The sequence below is a fragment of the Oncorhynchus gorbuscha genome, linkage group LG01, assembly GCF_021184085.1.
Source record: "Oncorhynchus gorbuscha isolate QuinsamMale2020 ecotype Even-year linkage group LG01, OgorEven_v1.0, whole genome shotgun sequence".
In the NCBI taxonomy this organism is placed as follows: Eukaryota; Metazoa; Chordata; class Actinopteri; order Salmoniformes; family Salmonidae; genus Oncorhynchus; species Oncorhynchus gorbuscha.
In genome coordinates, this window is record NC_060173.1 from 24,749,216 (window position 1) to 24,766,389 (window position 17,174).

At 43.9% G+C, this 17,174-nt stretch overlaps 1 long non-coding RNA gene across 1 annotated transcript in view; it reads right to left on the reverse strand.

Moving 5' to 3' along the window:
- LOC124035204 overlaps nucleotides 1-17,174 on the reverse strand; it is a 373,317-nt gene that overhangs the window by 50,671 nt on the left and 305,472 nt on the right. The gene's annotated exons all lie outside the window — the stretch shown is intronic.

Here is a 17,174-nt window from a genome sequence, read left to right on the forward strand (position 1 = left end):
GGTTAGAGTCCCGCACCTTGAAAGCGGCAGCTCTACCCTTTAGCTCAGTGCGAATGTTGCCTGTAATTCATGGCTTCTGGTTGGGGTATGTATGTACAGTCACTGTGGGGACAACATCCTCGATGCACTTATTGATAAAGCCAGTGACTGATGTGGTGTACTTCTCAATGCCATCAGAAGAATCACGGAACATGTTCCAGTCTGTGATAGCAAAACAGTCCTGTAGTTTAGCATTTGCTTCACCTGACCCCCTTTTTATAGGCCGAGTCTATAAAAAAGTGAACATCGTTCTGAGAGAAGACTTACTTGACATACAAACTAGATCCATGAGAGAGAATCTGGTACTTACAGGTATCCAAGAGAAATAAGGAGAAGTTCCTGAATGTGTAGTTCGTGAGTTCCTCGTTACAGCGCTTCCGATCCCACGCGAAGCTATTGACAAAATCCAACTTGAACGTGCACACCGCTTTGGACAGAGGGTAGAGGTATGAATGCCCAATTGATGCCAAATTAGCTTTCTTTAAAGATAAAATAATGGCGAAAAGCCTGAGTAAAAGACTTGATAGCACGAAAAAATAGGCATGAATGACCAGTTCCTGAAGGAAATTGCAGAACAGCGCAAAGTTCTGTATCCAATTTTCAAGGAAAATAGATTGAAAGGGAAACGCTTGGCTCTCGTAGTCGATAAACTGTATATTGATAACCAATTGTTCAGAGACACAAAGGCTACTCCATGGCTATTCTAAAAATGACAAAGTTCCCATATAGGAGGCAAATAATGAAACACACAATACTAGCCTTGGTATGGATTGTAATAATACAAAAAAATATATAGTTTTTCTATCTATCTTGAAATATAACTAATTGGTACACAAAAGCACTAATTCAACATGGTGGAGTTGAAAACACAGCAGACAGAACGCTTAGTATGTAGATATGTGTGGACGTATTGAGATGGATGGTGTGGTGTGTGTTTTTTGGTGTTTAGGAAAGAGGCTTTAAGTGAGTGAGAAAGGAAATGGTGGCATATCCCAGAACCAATATATGTCTGTGAGCAGGGGTTGTGAGAGAGCTTTCAATTTTGTGTGGATGAGGGATATACAGTGAATTATGCATCATATTTATTTATTGTCCTATCATGGTGGAACTGCATTTTAAAATAAATGATACATCTATAATAATAATATAATATATAATATAATATAATATAATAATATACATCTCATTCATTTATTCTCCAATCATGGAGAACTACATAAAAAAAAAAAAATGATACATCTAATTTATTTATTTATGTTCCAATATTGAGGGAATGGTCCACAACCCTATACCCGAGACACCCACCTGAATGATCCAGATACTAATGCGATGTCCCCATCTGTTTTATGGGCCTGCTTTAAGTGGCCTGTGTGGAGCAAAATGCGGTCAGAGACCTTCTACAGCAGCACCGCCCCCTCAAGATTCTGAGCCTGCCTGGCAGGGTTGGTCCTGCAAAGCCAGAGCCCCCTGATGGGAGAGCATAACATACAAGGAAATTCTCAAAGCTACCAATGGAAACCTCGATGACCTTGTACCTAGCCGGTGGGGATTACGGTGGGGTGCCCCCACCCAGGCAGTGGCAGTGCTGGCAACACTAGCTGCAGTAACCTATGGGGAGGGGGTCACACTCTGACATTCAGAGAGGGGGCATATTATTGTGGCCATGGTGGCACAAAATCAAAGGTCATAATGGGGGACCATGTGTGGGTGTTTCAGGGAAAGAGGGTATATCCGACCTCCATCAACTAGGACGTGACAATGGTTAAGCAAATCTTCCCATTTCTTCTCATTTTTTGCTCCATTTTGTAGGCCTTCTCATACAGCTGCAAGTGTATACATTTGTATATCAAGACCGTTCCTGAGTTGGGAGTCGATGGTTGTTGTGGGGGAAAGGGGTAGAGTGTGTGTATGTGTGTGTGTGTGTGTGTGTGTGTGTGTGTGTGTGTGTGTGTGTGTGTGTGTGTGTGTGTGTGTGTGTGTGTGTGTGTGTGTGTGTGTGTGTGTGTGTGTGTGTGTGTGTGTGTGTGTGTGTGTGTGTGTGTGTGTGTGTGTGTGTGTGTGTGTGTGTCACAAATGTTGCGATGAAGTAAAAGTGGTTAGGGACAATATAGGATGAATCACAAAAACTGTTTGCTAAAATAATAATTGCTTGCCATAATGTAATTTTGGTAATGGAGAGACTGGTGAGAGGTAAAACTCCTTTGCATAAACTACCTACATTACTACAAATATTAATAGCTAATTACAGAAAATAAGATAAACAGGACATTTTAAATACAGTATATACACTACCACTGTCACTTAGAAATGTCCTTGTTTTGGAAAGAATAGCACATTTGTTGTCCATTAAAATAACAGAAAATTGATCAGAAATACAGTGTAGACATTGTTAATGGTGTAAATGATTATTGTAACTGGAAACGGCTGATTTTTTATGGAATATCATAATACGCGTACTGAGACCCATTATCAGCAACCATCAATCCTGTGTTCCAATGGCACGTTGTGTTAGCTAATCCAAGTTGATATTTTTTAAAGGCTATTTGATCATTAGAAAACCATTTTGCAATTATGTTAGCACAGCTGAAAACTGTTGTTCTGATTAAAGAAGCAATAAAACTGGCCTTCTTTAGACTAGTTGAGTATCTGGAGAGCATCAGCATTTGTGGGTTCAATTACAGTCTCAAAATGGTTAGAAACAAAGAACTTTCTTCTGAAACTCGTCAGTCTATTCTTGTTCTGAGAAATGAAGGCTATTCCATGCGAGAAATTGCCAAGAAACTGAAGATCTCGTACAACGCTGTGTACTACTCCCTTCACAGAACAGCGCAAACTGGCTCTAACCAGAATATAAAGAGTGGGAGGCACCGGTGCACAACTGAGCAAGAGGACAAATACATTAGTGTCTAGTTTGAGAAACAGACGCCTCACATGTCCTCAACTGGCAGCTTCATCAAATAGTACCTGCAAAACACCAGTCTCAACGTCAACAGTGAAGAGGCGACTCCGGGATGCTGGACTTCTAGGCAGAGTTCCTCTGTCCAGTGTCTGTGTTCTTTTGAAACGTCTCACAAAAAACAAGTAGTGATGAAGTCAATCTCTCTTCCACTTTGAGCCAGGAGAGATTGACATGCATTTTATTCATGTTAGCTCCTTGTGTACATCCAAGGGCCAGCCGTGCTGCTCTGTTCTGAGCCAATTTTAATTATCCTAAGTCCCTCTTTGTGGCACCTGACCACATGACTGAACATGTCATGTTTTGTCATTTATTATCTTGTCTTGTCCCTGTGCTTCCCATTCTATTCGTTTCCCTCTGCTGGTCTTATTAGGTTCTTTCCCTCTTTCTATCCCTCTCTCTCCCCCTCCCTCTCTCACTCTCTCGCTCTCTCTTCTCTCTATCGTTCCGTTCCTGCTCCCAGCTGTTCCTATTCCCCTAATCAATCATTTAGTCTTCCCACACCTGTTCCCGATCCTTTCCCCTGATTAGAGTCCCTATTTCTTCCTTTGTGTTCCGTTCCTGTCCTGTCGGTTCCTTGTCTAGAATTCACCGTGCTGTGTTTGTGTATCGCCCTGTCGTGTCGTGTTTTCCTCAGATGCTGCGTGGTGAGCAGGTGTCTGAGTCTGTCTGGTTCAAGTGCCTTCCCGAGGCAACCTGCTGTTCACCTGCTGTTCAAGATCGAGTCTCCAGTTTGTCCTCGTCATTTCGAGTGAAAGTTGTGTTTTTTGTTTGTATTTACTTTACTGGATTAAAGACTCTGTTTTCGCCAAGTCGCTTTTGGGTCCTCTTTCACCTGCATGACAGAAGGAACCGACCAAGGAATGGACCCAGCGACTTCAGACGCTCGTTACACTGCCGTCGAGATCCAAGGAGCCATGCTCGGCAGACACGAGCAGGAATTGTCTGCTGCTCGCCATGCCGTGGAGAACCTGGCCGCTCAGGTTTCCGACCTCTCTGGACAGTTCCAGAGTCTACGTCTCGTGCCACCTGTTACTTCCTGGCCTGCCGAGCCTCCAGAACCTAGGGTTAATAACCCACCTTGCTACTCCGGGCAGCCCACTGAGTGCCGCTCCTTTCTCACGCAGTGTGAGATTGTGTTCTCTCTCCAACCCAACACATACTCTAGAGAGAGAGCTCGGGTTGCTTACGTCATTTCACTCCTTACTGGCCGGGCTCGAGAATGGGGCACAGCTATCTGGGAGGCAAGGGCTGATTGCTCTAACAAGTTCCAGAACTTTAAAGAGGAGATGATTCTGGTTTTTGACCGTTCAGTTTTTGGTAGGGAGGCTTCTAGGGCCCTGGCTTCCTTATGCCAAGGTGAACGGTCCATAACGGATTATTCTATTGAGTTTCGCACTCTTGCTGCCTCTAGTGAGTGGAACGAGCCGGCGCTGCTCGCTCGTTTTCTGGAGGGACTCCACGCAGTGGTTAAGGATGAGATTCTCTCCCGGGAGGTTCCTTCAGATGTGGACTCTTTGATTGCTCTCGCCATCCGCATAGAACGACGGGTAGATCTTCGTCACCGGGCTCGTGGAAGAGAGCTCGCATCAACGGTGTTTCCCTGCTCCGCATCACAACCATCTCCCTCCTCTGGCTCAGAGTCTGAGCCCATGCAGCTGGGAGGGATTCGCATCTCGACTAAGGAGAGGGAACGGAGGATCACCAACCGCCTGTGCCTCTATTGCGGAGTTGCTGGACATTTTGTTAATTCATGTCCAGTAAAAGCCAGAGCTCATCTGTAAGCGGAGGGCTACAGGTGAGCGCAACTACTCAAGTCTCTCCATCAAAATCCTGTACTACTTTGTCGGTCCATCTACGCTGGACCGGTTCGGGTGCTACATGTAGTGCCTTGATAGACTCTGGGGCTGAGGGTTGTTTCATGGACGAAGCATGGGTTCGGAAACATGACATTCCTTTCAGAGAGTTAGAGAAGCCTACGCCCATGTTCGCCTTAGATGGTAGTCATCTTCCCAGTATCAGATTTGAGACACTACCTTTAACCCTCACAGTATCTGGTAACCACAGTGAGACTATTTCTTTTTTGATTTTTCGTTCACCGTTTACACCTGTTGTTTTGGGTCATCCCTGGCTAGTATGTCATAATCCTTCTATTAATTGGTCTAGTAATTCTATCCTATCCTGGAACGTTTCTTGTCATGTGAAGTGTTTAATGTCTGCCATCCCTCCCGTTTCTTCTGTCCCTACTTCTCAGGAGGAACCTGGCGATTTGACAGGAGTGCCGGAGGAATATCATGATCTGCGCACGGTCTTCAGTCGGTCCCGAGCCAACTCCCTTCCTCCTCACCGGTCGTATGATTGTAGTATTGATCTCCTTCCGGGGACCACTCCTCCTCGGGGTAGACTATACTCTCTGTCGGCTCCCGAACGTAAGGCTCTCGAGGATTATTTGTCTGTGTCTCTTGACGCCGGTACCATAGTGCCTTCTTCCTCTCCGGCCGGGGCGGGGTTCTTTTTGTTAAGAAGAAGGACGGTACTCTGCGCCCCTGCGTGGATTATCGAGGGCTGAATGACATAACGGTTAAGAATCGTTATCCGCTTCCCCTTATGTCATCAGCCTTCGAGATTCTGCAGGGAGCCAGGTGCTTTACTAAGTTGGACCTTCGTAACGCTTACCATCTCGTGCGCATCAGAGAGGGGGACGAGTGGAAAACGGCGTTTAACACTCCGTTAGGGCATTTTGAGTACCGGGTTCTGCCGTTTGGTCTCGCCAATGCGCCAGCTGTTTTTCAGGCATTAGTTAATGATGTTCTGAGAGACATGCTGAACATCTTCGTTTTTGTCTATCTTGACGATATCCTGATTTTTTCTCCGTCACTCGAGATTCATGTTCAGCACGTTCGACGTGTTCTACAGCGCCTTTTAGAGAATTGTCTCTACGTAAAGTCTGAGAAGTGCTCTTTTCATGTCTCCTCCGTTACTTTTCTCGGTTCCGTTATTTCCGCTGAAGGCATTCAGATGGATTCCGCTAAGGTCCAAGCTGTCAGTGATTGGCCCGTTCCTAGGTCACGTGTCGAGTTGCAGCGCTTTTTAGGTTTCGCTAATTTCTATCGGCGTTTCATTCGTAATTTCGGTCAAGTTGCTGCCCCTCTCACAGCTCTTACTTCTGTCAAGACGTGTTTTAAGTGGTCCGGTTCCGCCCAGGGAGCTTTTGATCTTCTAAAAGAACGTTTTACGTCCGCTCCTATCCTCGTTACTCCTGACGTCACTAGACAATTCATTGTCGAGGTTGACGCTTCAGAGGTAGGCGTGGGAGCCATTCTATCCCAGCGCTTCCAGTCTGACGATAAGGTTCATCCTTGCGCTTATTTTTCTCATCGCCTGTCGCCATCTGAGCGCAACTATGATGTGGGTAACCGTGAACTGCTCGCCATCCGCTTAGCCCTAGGCGAATGGCGACAGTGGTTGGAGGGGCGACCGTTCCTTTTGTCGTTTGGACAGACCATAAGAACCTTGAGTACATCCGTTCTGCCAAACGACTTAATGCCCGTCAAGCTCGTTGGGCGTTGTTTTTCGCTCGTTTCGAGTTTGTGATTTCTTACCGTCCGGGTAGCAAGAACACCAAGCCTGATGCCTTATCCCGTCTGTTTAGTTCTTCTGTGGCTTCTACTGATCCCGAGGGGATTCTTCCTTATGGGCGTGTTGTCGGGTTAACAGTCTGGGGAATTGAAAGACAGGTTAAGCAAGCACTCACGCACACTGCGCGCCGCGCGCTTGTCCTAGTAACCTCCTTTTCGTTCCTGTTTCCACTCGTCTGGCTGTTCTTCAGTGGGCTCACTCTGCCAAGTTAGCTGGTCATCCCGGTGTTCGAGGCACTCTTGCGTCTATTCGCCAGCGCTTTTGGTGGCCGACTCAGGAGCGTGACACGCGCCGTTTCGTGGCTGCTTGTTCGGACTGCGCGCAGACTAAGTCGGGTAACTCTCCTCCTGCCGGTCGTCTCAGACCGCTCCCCATTCCTTCTCGACCATGGTCTCACATCGCCCTAGACTTCATTACCGGTCTGCCTTTGTCTGTGGGGAAGACTGTGATTCTTACGGTTGTCGATAGGTTCTCTAAGGCGGCACATTTCATTCCCCTCGCTAAACTTCCTTCCGCTAAGGAGACGGCACAAATCATTATCGAGAATGTATTCAGAATTCATGGCCTCCCGTTAGACGCCGTTTCAGACAGAGGCCCGCAATTCACGTCACAGTTTTGGAGGGAGTTCTGTCGTTTGATTGGTGCGTCCGTCAGTCTCTCTTCCGGGTTTCATCCCCAGTCTAACGGTCAAGCAGAGAGGGCCAATCAGACGATTGGTCGCATACTACGCAGCCTTTCTTTCAGAAACCCTGTGTCTTGGACAGAACAGCTCCCCTGGGCAGAATACGCTCACAATTCGCTTCCTTCGTCTGCTACCGGGTTATCTCCGTTTCAGAGTAGTCTGGGTTACCAGCCTCCTCTGTTCTCATCCCAGCTTGCCGAGTCCAGCGTTCCCTCCGCTCAAGCGTTTGTCCAACGTTGTGAGCGCACCTGGAGGAGGGTGAGGTCTGCACTTTGCCGTTACAGGGCACAGACTGTGAGAGCCGCCAATAAATGCAGGATTAAGAGTCCAAGGTATTGTTGCGGCCAGAGAGTGTGGCTTTCCACTCGCAACCTTCCTCTTACGACAGCTTCTCGTAAGTTGACTCCGCGGTTCATTGGTCCGTTCCGTGTCTCCCAGGTCGTCAATCCTGTCGCTGTGCGACTGCTTCTTCCGCGACATCTTCGTCGCGTCCATCCTGTCTTCCATGTCTCCTGTGTCAAGCCCTTTCTTCGCACCCCCGTTCGTCTTCCCTCCCCCCTCCCGTCCTTGTCGAGAGCGCACCTATTTACAAGGTACATAAGATCATGGACATGCGTTCTCGGGGACGGGGTCACCAATACTTAGTGGATTGGGAGGGTTACGGTCCTGAGGAGAGGAGTTGGGTTCCGTCTCGGGACGTGCTGGACCGTTCACTCATTGATGATTTCCTCCGTTGCCGCCAGGATTCCTCCTCGAGTGCGCCAGGAGGCGCTCGGTGAGTGGGGGGTACTGTCATGTTTTGTCATTTATTATCTTGTCTTGTCCCTGTGCTTCCCATTCTATTCGTTTCCCTCTGCTGGTCTTATTAGGTTCTTTCCCTCTTTCTATCCCTCTCTCTCCCCCTCCCTCTCTCACTCTCTCGCTCTCTCTTCTCTCTATCGTTCCGTTCCTGCTCCCAGCTGTTCCTATTCCCCTAATCAATCATTTAGTCTTCCCACACCTGTTCCCGATCCTTTCCCCTGATTAGAGTCCCTATTTCTTCCTTTGTGTTCCGTTCCTGTCCTGTCGGTTCCTTGTCTAGAATTCACCGTGCTGTGTTTGTGTATCGCCCTGTCGTGTCGTGTTTTCCTCAGATGCTGCGTGGTGAGCAGGTGTCTGAGTCTGTCTGGTTCAAGTGCCTTCCCGAGGCAACCTGCTGTTCACCTGCTGTTCAAGATCGAGTCTCCAGTTTGTCCTCGTCATTTCGAGTGAAAGTTGTGTTTTTTGTTTGTATTTACTTTACTGGATTAAAGACTCTGTTTTCGCCAAGTCGCTTTTGGGTCCTCTTTCACCTGCATGACAGAACAGTAGTCCAGGTGTGACAAAATTAGGGCCTGTAGGACCAGCCATCTGGATAGTGTTTTTAAAGAAGGCAGACATCTCCCCATTTCAGCTACTGTTGTATCAACATGTTTTGACCATGACAGGGGTTACTCCAGTTTAGTCAACTCAACTTGCTCAATTTCCACATGATTCATTACAATATTTAGTTCAGGTTTAGGGTTCAGTGAATAACCTCGTAAAACTGACTATGCTACCAATCCTTGACTTCGGCGATGTAATTGAAAAAAAATAGCCTCCAACACTCTACTCAGCAAATTGGATGCAGCCTATCACAGTGCCATCCGTTTTGTCACCAAAGCCCCATATACTATCCACCACTGTGACCTGTATGCTTTCGCTGGCTGGCCCTCACTTCATATTCGTCGCCAAATCCACTGGCTCCAGGTCATCTATAAGTCTTTGCTAGGTAAAGCCCCGCCTTATCTCAGCTCACTGGTCACCATAGCAGCACCCGCCCGTAGCACACGCTCCAGCAGGTATATTTCACTGGTCACCCCCAAAAACCAATTCGTACTTTGGCCGCCTTTCCTTCCAGTTCACTGCTGCCAATGATTGGAACGAACTGCAAAAACCACTGAAGCTGGAGACTCATATGTCCCTCACTAGCTTTAAGCACCAACTGTCAGAGCAGCTCACAGATCACTGCACCTGTACATAGCACATCTGTAATTAGCTCATCCACTCTACCTGATCCCCATACTGTATTTATTTATTTAGTTTGCTCCTTTGCACCCGAGTATCTCTACTTGCACATTCATCTTCTGCACATCTATCACTCCAGTGTTTAATTGCTAAATTGTAATTATTTCCTATTTATTGACTTACCTCCCTTATCCTACCTCATTTTCACACACTGTATATAGACTTTTTCTATTGTATTATTGACTGTATGTTTGTTTATTCCATGTGTAACTGTGTTGCTGTTTCTGTGACACTGCTTTGATTTATCTTGGCCAGGTCGCAGTTGTAAATGAGAACTTGTTCTCAACTGGCCTACCTGGTTAAATAAAGGTGAAATAAAATTCAAAAAAAAATAATATTTGTACCAAATACAATGCTTTTAGTTTAAAAAATATATATATTTACAGCTAACTTTTTCCTTGCCACCCATTCTAAAACTATCTGCAGCTCTTTGGTGTTGCTGTCATTTCAGTTGCTGTAGTAGCTGATGTGTATAGTGTTGAGTCATCCGCATACATACGGAGACACTCTGGCTTTACGCAAAGCCAGTGGCATGTCATTAGTAAATATTGAAAAAAGTAAGGGATCTGGACAGCTAACCTTGGAAATTCCTGATTCTATCTGGATTATGTTGGAGAGGCTTCCATTAAAGAACACCCTCTGTGTTCTGTTAGACAGATAACTCTTTATCCACAATAAAGCAGGGGGTGTAAAGCCATAACACACACATTTTTCCAGCAGCAGACTATGATCGATAATGTCAAAAGCTGCACTGAAGTCTAACAAGACAGCCCCCACAATCATTTTATCATCAATTTCTCTCAGCCAATCATCAGTCATTTGTGTAAGCACTGTGCTTTATTTTTATATTTTACCTTTATTTAACTAGGCAAGTCAGTTAAGAACAAATTCTTATTTTCAATGATGGCCTAGGAACAGGGGGTTAACTGCCTGTTCAGGGGCAGAACGACAGATTTGTACCTTGTCAGCTTGGGGGTTTGAACTTGCAGTTACTAGTCCAACGCTCTAACCACTAGGCTACCCTGCCGCCCCGCGCTTGTTGAATGTCCTTCCCTAGAAGCATGCTGATAGTCGCCTGTCAATTTGTTTACTGTAAAATAGCAATGTATATGGTATTTATTTTTTTACTAAGGGTTGGTAACAGGCTGATTGGTCAGCTATTTGAGCCAGAAAAGGGACTTTACTATTCTTAGGTAGCAGAATGACTTTTGCTTCCCTCCAGGCCTGAGGGCACACACTTTCTAGTAGGCTTAAATTCAAGATATGTCAAATAGGAGTGGCAATATCGTCCGGTATTATCCTCAGTAATTTTCCTTCCAAGTTGTCAGACCCTAGTGGCACCTCTTCCACACTCACTTTCATAATTTGGTCAGATACACTGTATACTTGGATTTGTAGTGTCAGCGTTTGTTGCTGGCATGTCATGTCTAAATTTGTGAAAAGAATCATAAAAAGGTTGGCAATATCAGTGGCTTTTGTGATGATTGAGTCATTTAATTCAATGGTCCTTCTGTAGCTCAGTTGGTAGAGCATGGCGCTTGTAACGCCAGGGTAGTGGGTTTGATTCCCGGGACCACCCATACGTAGAATGTATGCACACATGACTGTAAGTCGCTTTGGATAAAAGCGTCTGCTAAATGGCATATATTATTATTATTATTATTATAATGATGGAGCTGAGTTGACACTTTTGCCCAACATTTCATTTAAGGTGCTCCAAAGCTTTTTACTCTGATTCTTTATAGAATTTATTTTTATTTCATAATATAGTTTATTCTTCTTTTTATTCAGGTCAGTCACATGATTTCTCAATTTGCAGTACATTTGCCAATCGGTTGTGCTGCCAGACTTATTTCTTATACCGTTTTCCTCATTCCTCTCAACCATACAATTTTTTAATTCCTCATCAATCCAAGGGGATTTAACCGTTTTTACAGTCATTTTCTTAATTAGTGCATGCAGTGACTGGTTGCTCCTCATTACACACCCCAGACCAGTAAATATATGTTACATCATCAACATAAGAATCACTATAAACCTCTTATACACTATATTAGGCCCAGCCTTTGGAACTTTGGTTTTCCTAGATATGTCTAGAACATTGTGATCACTACATCCGATGGATTTGGATACTGCTTTAAAGCAAATTTCGGCAAAATGAGTAAAGATGTGATCAATACATGTTGATGATTTCATTCCTGTGCTGTTTGTAACTAACCTGGTAGGTTGACTAATAACCTGAACCAGGTTGCAGGCACTGTTTACAGTTTGAAGCTTTTTCTTGAGTGGGCAGTTTGGTGAAAGCCAGTCAATATTGAAATCACCCAGAAAATATACCTCTGTTGATATCACATACATTATTAAGCATTTCACACATGTTATCCAGATACGGACTGTTAGCACCTGGTGGTCTATAGTAGCTTCCCACAAGAATAGGCTTCAGGTGAGGCAGATGACCCTCTAGCCATATTACTTAAACAGTATTTAACATGAGATCCTCTCTAAGCTTTACAAGAATGTGGTTCTTAAAATAGACCGCAACATAGACCCCATTGGCATTTCTGTCTATTCTGTAGATGTTACAACCATGTATTGCGACCACTCTATCATCAAAGGTATTATCTAAGTGACTTTCAGAGACAGTCAGAATATGAATATCATCTGTTACTAGCAAGTTAATGACTTCATGAACCTTTGTTCTTAGACTACATATGTTAACGTGGGCTATTTCTAGCACTTTTCTGGGATTGTTTTCATTGCCTTACTGGGAAGCTTAGCAGAAGTAGACATGCTCTTTATGTTAGTGCAGGGTGAGCTGCACACAGTGGACTTCCTAATAGGGCACACTGCCACAGTGCTAACAGTAGAACTGGTTCACAGGCAAATGATTACTGCATACAATAGCTGTGGGATCAGTAGAGGCATTCAGGGAAGTTAGAGGGACATAAATTAGGTTACTTACATTATGTATTCAAACACCCCAGGGGATAATGTACATTTGCTGAAGCATTATTGTCACGTTGTGTGAAGGATCGGGAGACAAATGCAGGAATGCGTAATAGGGGCTTTTATTGACCCAAATTACAGCATGCCATGTAAATGCACGGGGACGAAGACCAAACAAACACGTAAACAATACACAGGGTTAAAACCCAAATAAAAGAGCGAGGAGCACCTCAAATAAATACAAGGGGCGAGACCCCTAATACATACACGGGACGAGACCCAAAAACACAAGTGCATAATGATACACCATGGGACGAGGCCCGTAATCATCTGCACAATACAAGCGGCACGAAAGCCAAAACAACACAGTAAAGGTACTCACAGGCACAACGGACATGGGAACAGTAATCGACAGCCCAATGGTGAAACAAAGCGCACATTTATACAAATACAATTAGTGAGGAATTGGAACCAGGTGTGAGTAATGACAGTTCAGTGCAGCGAGGCCGGTGACATAGACCTCCGAAACTGATGCACGGTATGAGCAGTACCGGAGGGATTGTGACAATTATGACAACTCAGCGACAAAATGCTGTGAAAGGATCTAGGAACCCACATTATTTGGGTGGATCCCATCCTCCTTATAAAACAAGCTAAGTTTTCCAGAAGGTATCAAAATTGTTAATAAATGTTACACACACAAGGCACCAATAGTCGTAGTCAGTTATGGAAGGCTAAAAGTCTACTGAAATGTTCAATGCCACAATTTAATGAGGGCAGAGGGACAGATATTATGGGGTGTTTGTTAGAGTCAAGCAGTGACCCAATCAGTTCTTTAATATATCTTCAGCTGTTCTGAGCTGCCTTTCATAATGTCATTGAATCCCACATGACCTACGATAGACTCAATTTCCTGATGCTGGTTTAAAATGTTTGGGAGCAGTTTATTTATGCACTGTACTCATGCCCCTGGATAGCACAAAGTTTTTGCCTCAGGGACTGAGACATTTTTCATCTTTTGAACTGCCCAATACAACGGCCGGAGAAGGGTATGGAGAAATCCGCCCATTTCTACCACTCACACAATTTGTTGAACCTTTCACAGGCCCACAAGAAGCAGGATAGCGTATGCCCGCTGCACCTGGCAATGGGTCCAGATGTCCCACGGCAGGCAGTGCCCCATCAGATCTAGAGAGAGGGGAAGGAGCAGAACTTCATGATGAAGCCGCTGCTGTAGTCATCATAGTTGGAGTCAGATGCAGGCAATCCCAGTGATGAAGGTGCAAATAGATCAGCCACCAGTGCAGCGAAACTATTCCTTATGTCAATTTGCTCCGAACCTCTCGCAGTCACTCCCATCCGTTTAGCAGCATGCCGCTGCCTTCAGTTTCCACGACTTGTGACATGGGACCAGTGCTGATTGGAACAATCTTCTTGCTGTTCTCAGTCTACTTCACTACAAGATGAGGAGAAGCAGATGGAGACACTTTCCTTGGTAGGCAAGTGCAGGAAACGTTTGTTAGCTATTCCAGGCGAAGCAGGCTCAATTGCTAGCTAGCTGACTAGGTATCTTACAAACTGAAAGGCTGAAGCTATTTGGTCTGCTAGCATAGCTGCTATCAAGCAAGCTAGGCTTCCTTGACAGCTTGAACACAGCCCGTGATGTAGTTAGCACTTGTGGCTGAGACCGTGCATTGTACCGGGCTTGTGGCTGTTTCAATCCCTGATGTTGGTTGCTTTTTCCATCTGCCCTGTGACCTGTCCTGGCTGGAGTTGTGTGAAGTACCAGCAATAGCCTACATTGCTACCATGCCACCCAAAGCCAATAGAGATGACAGAGTTCTCTATCACAGATGTGTGATCTTTTAAATCAACTAAAATATGTCAAAAAGCAGATGTTACAGCAACAGGAAAATAGCTTCAAGAGCTTTGTCCAAATAATGGTGTATTCAATGAACCAAAGAATGGACAATATGACCAGAGAGTTCCAGGACCTTAAGAACAGCTTGCAATTCTTCCAGGGAGAGGTGGATGTCCTGAAAGAGGATTGAGTCAAGATGACAACAAACTGTAAATCCACGAGAGATGACATCAGTACAGTCTGTGAATCATTATAAACAACGACTGGGAAATCTAGAGGAACAATCCAGATGGAATAACATGTTGTGGATAACAGTCCATATCTGGATAATATGTGTGCAATGTTTGATAGTGAAAGTGATGACCTGAATATAGACTAGTTTTCATCATGCTGTCCGCTCAAGAGGAAGCTGCTCACTATTACCAGTGCCTGTAATCTGGATCAGGTTATTAATCAACCTACCATGGTGTTTACAAATGTTACAGGAACTATATAATTCACGTGTGTTGATGACATTTTTAAAACACTGCAGAACTTTGTTCTAAAGCTGTATCCACACCCATTGGATGTAGTGACCATAATATAGTGTCTACATCCAGAAAAGACTAAGTTCCAAAGGCTGGGCCTAAAATTGTATATAAGAGATCATACAACACTGATTCCTATGTTGAAGATGTAAAAACGATTTGTTGGCCTGATATGTGTAATGAAGAGCATCAAGACGCTGCACATTCTTCCAGTTATTGATAAACAGGCACCTATTGAGAAAATGACTGTTAGAACTGTTAAGGCTCTGTAGATTGATGAGGAATTAAAAAAACTGTATGGATAAAAAGTCTGGCTACACATCTGATTAGCTGTCATGTTTTGTCTTAGATTGTCTTGTCATTTTGCTTTTCCCTCTGTTCATTTTCCCCCTGCTGGTCTTTTTAGGTTCGTTCCCCTTTCTCTCTCTCCCTTCCTCTCTCTCTTCTCTCTATCGTTCCGTTCCTGCTCCCAGCTGTTCCTATTCCCCTAATCAATCATTTAGTCTTCCCACACCTGTTCCTTATCTTTTCCCCTGATTAGAGTCCCTATTTCTTCCCTTGTTTTCCGTTCCTGTCCTGTCGGATCCTTGTCTATTGTTCACCGTGCTGTGTCTGTGTATCGCCCTGTCGTGTCGTGTTTCCCTCAGATGCTGCGTGGAGAGCAGGTGTCTGAGTCTGCTAGGTTCAAGTGCCTTCCCGAAGCAACCTGCAGTTCTTGATCGAGTCTCCAGTCTGTTCTCGTCATTACGAGTGGAATTATGTCTTATGTTTGTAGAATTACGTTACTGGATTAAAGACTCTGTTTTCGCCAAGTCGCTTTTGGGTCCTCATTCACCAGCATGACATTAGCAAATGTACTGTAAATTGAGAAATTATGTGACTAAACTGAACAAAAAAAGAAGAAACTAAGACAAATAATATAAAGTGATGTACAAAAGCTTTGGGGAACTTTAAATGAAATGATGGCCAGAAAGACTAATTCAACTCCATCTTTCATTTAATCAGATGGCTCATTCATCACAAAACCTTTCAATATTGACAATTATTTTAATAAATATTTCATTGGCAAAGTGGGCAAACTCAGGCATGAAATGCCAACAACAAACCATCCAGCCATCATATTCATGCTTAAAATATCTAATAATAAAATAAAAATATTGTCATTAATAATTCTGTAAAGTTAGTGTGGGGAGGTGCAAAAAATATTGTTGTCCATCAATAATGAGAAACCACATAGTATTGACGATTTTAGATGGAAAGCTACTGAGGATGGTAGCGGAATATATTCCCAATCCTGTTTGTCATATATTTAATCTGAGCCTGTTAGTCCTCAGACCTGGAGGGAAGCTACCCAATAATGGTAAAGCGCCCTTTACTGGTTCCGACCAATCAGCTTGCTGACGGTTCTTAGCAAACTTTTTGAGAAGTTGTGTTCGACCAGATAGAAATAGAGTTTTATGTGAACAAATTAACTCCAGACTTTCAGGATGCTTATATAGAAGGGCACTCAATATGTACTGTACTGACACAAATGACTGATGATTGGTTGAAAGAAATTAAGACGAAGAAGATTGTGGGAGCGGTATTGTTAGACTTCAGGGCAGCTTTTGATATTATTGACCATAATCTTTCATTGGAAAAATGTATATGGCTTTACATCCTCTGCCATATCATGGGTTGAGAGCTACAGTGCCTTCAGAAAGTATTCATACCCCTTGTTCATACCCCTTGCTCATACCCCTTGTTCATACCCCTTGTTCATACCCCTTGTTCATACCCCTTGACTAATTAAAACATTCAGATTTTTTTGTCACTGGCCTACACACAATACTCCATAATGTCAAACTGGAAGAAAAAAAAAATATATATATATATATATATATATATATTACAAATTGGTAAAAAATTAAAAGGTGAAATGTCTTGAGTCAATAAGTAATCAACCCCTTTGTTACGACATGCCTAAATACATTTGGGAGTAAAAATGTGCTTAACAAGCGACATAATAAATTGCATGGACTGTCTCAAATAATAGTATTTAAAATGATTTTTGAATGACTACCACATCTCTGTACCTGTCACGTTCTGACCTTGATTTCCTTTGTTTTGTATTTATTTAGTATGGTCAGGGCGTGAGTTGGGGTGGGCAGTCTGTTTGTTTTTCTATGATTTGGGGATTTATATGTTTCGGCCTAGTATGGTTCTCAATCAGAGGCAGGTGTCATTAGTTGTCTCTGATTGAGAATCATACTTAGGTAGCCTGGGTTGCACTGTTTGTTTGTGGGTGATTGTCTATGTTGATTGCTTGTGTCAGCACAGTTCTCATTAGCTTCACGGTCATTATTTTGTTTATTGTTTTTGTATAGTGTTTCAGTGTTCAGTGTTTTCTTTATTAAAATTCATGATGAACACATACCACGCCGCATTTTGGTCCTCCGA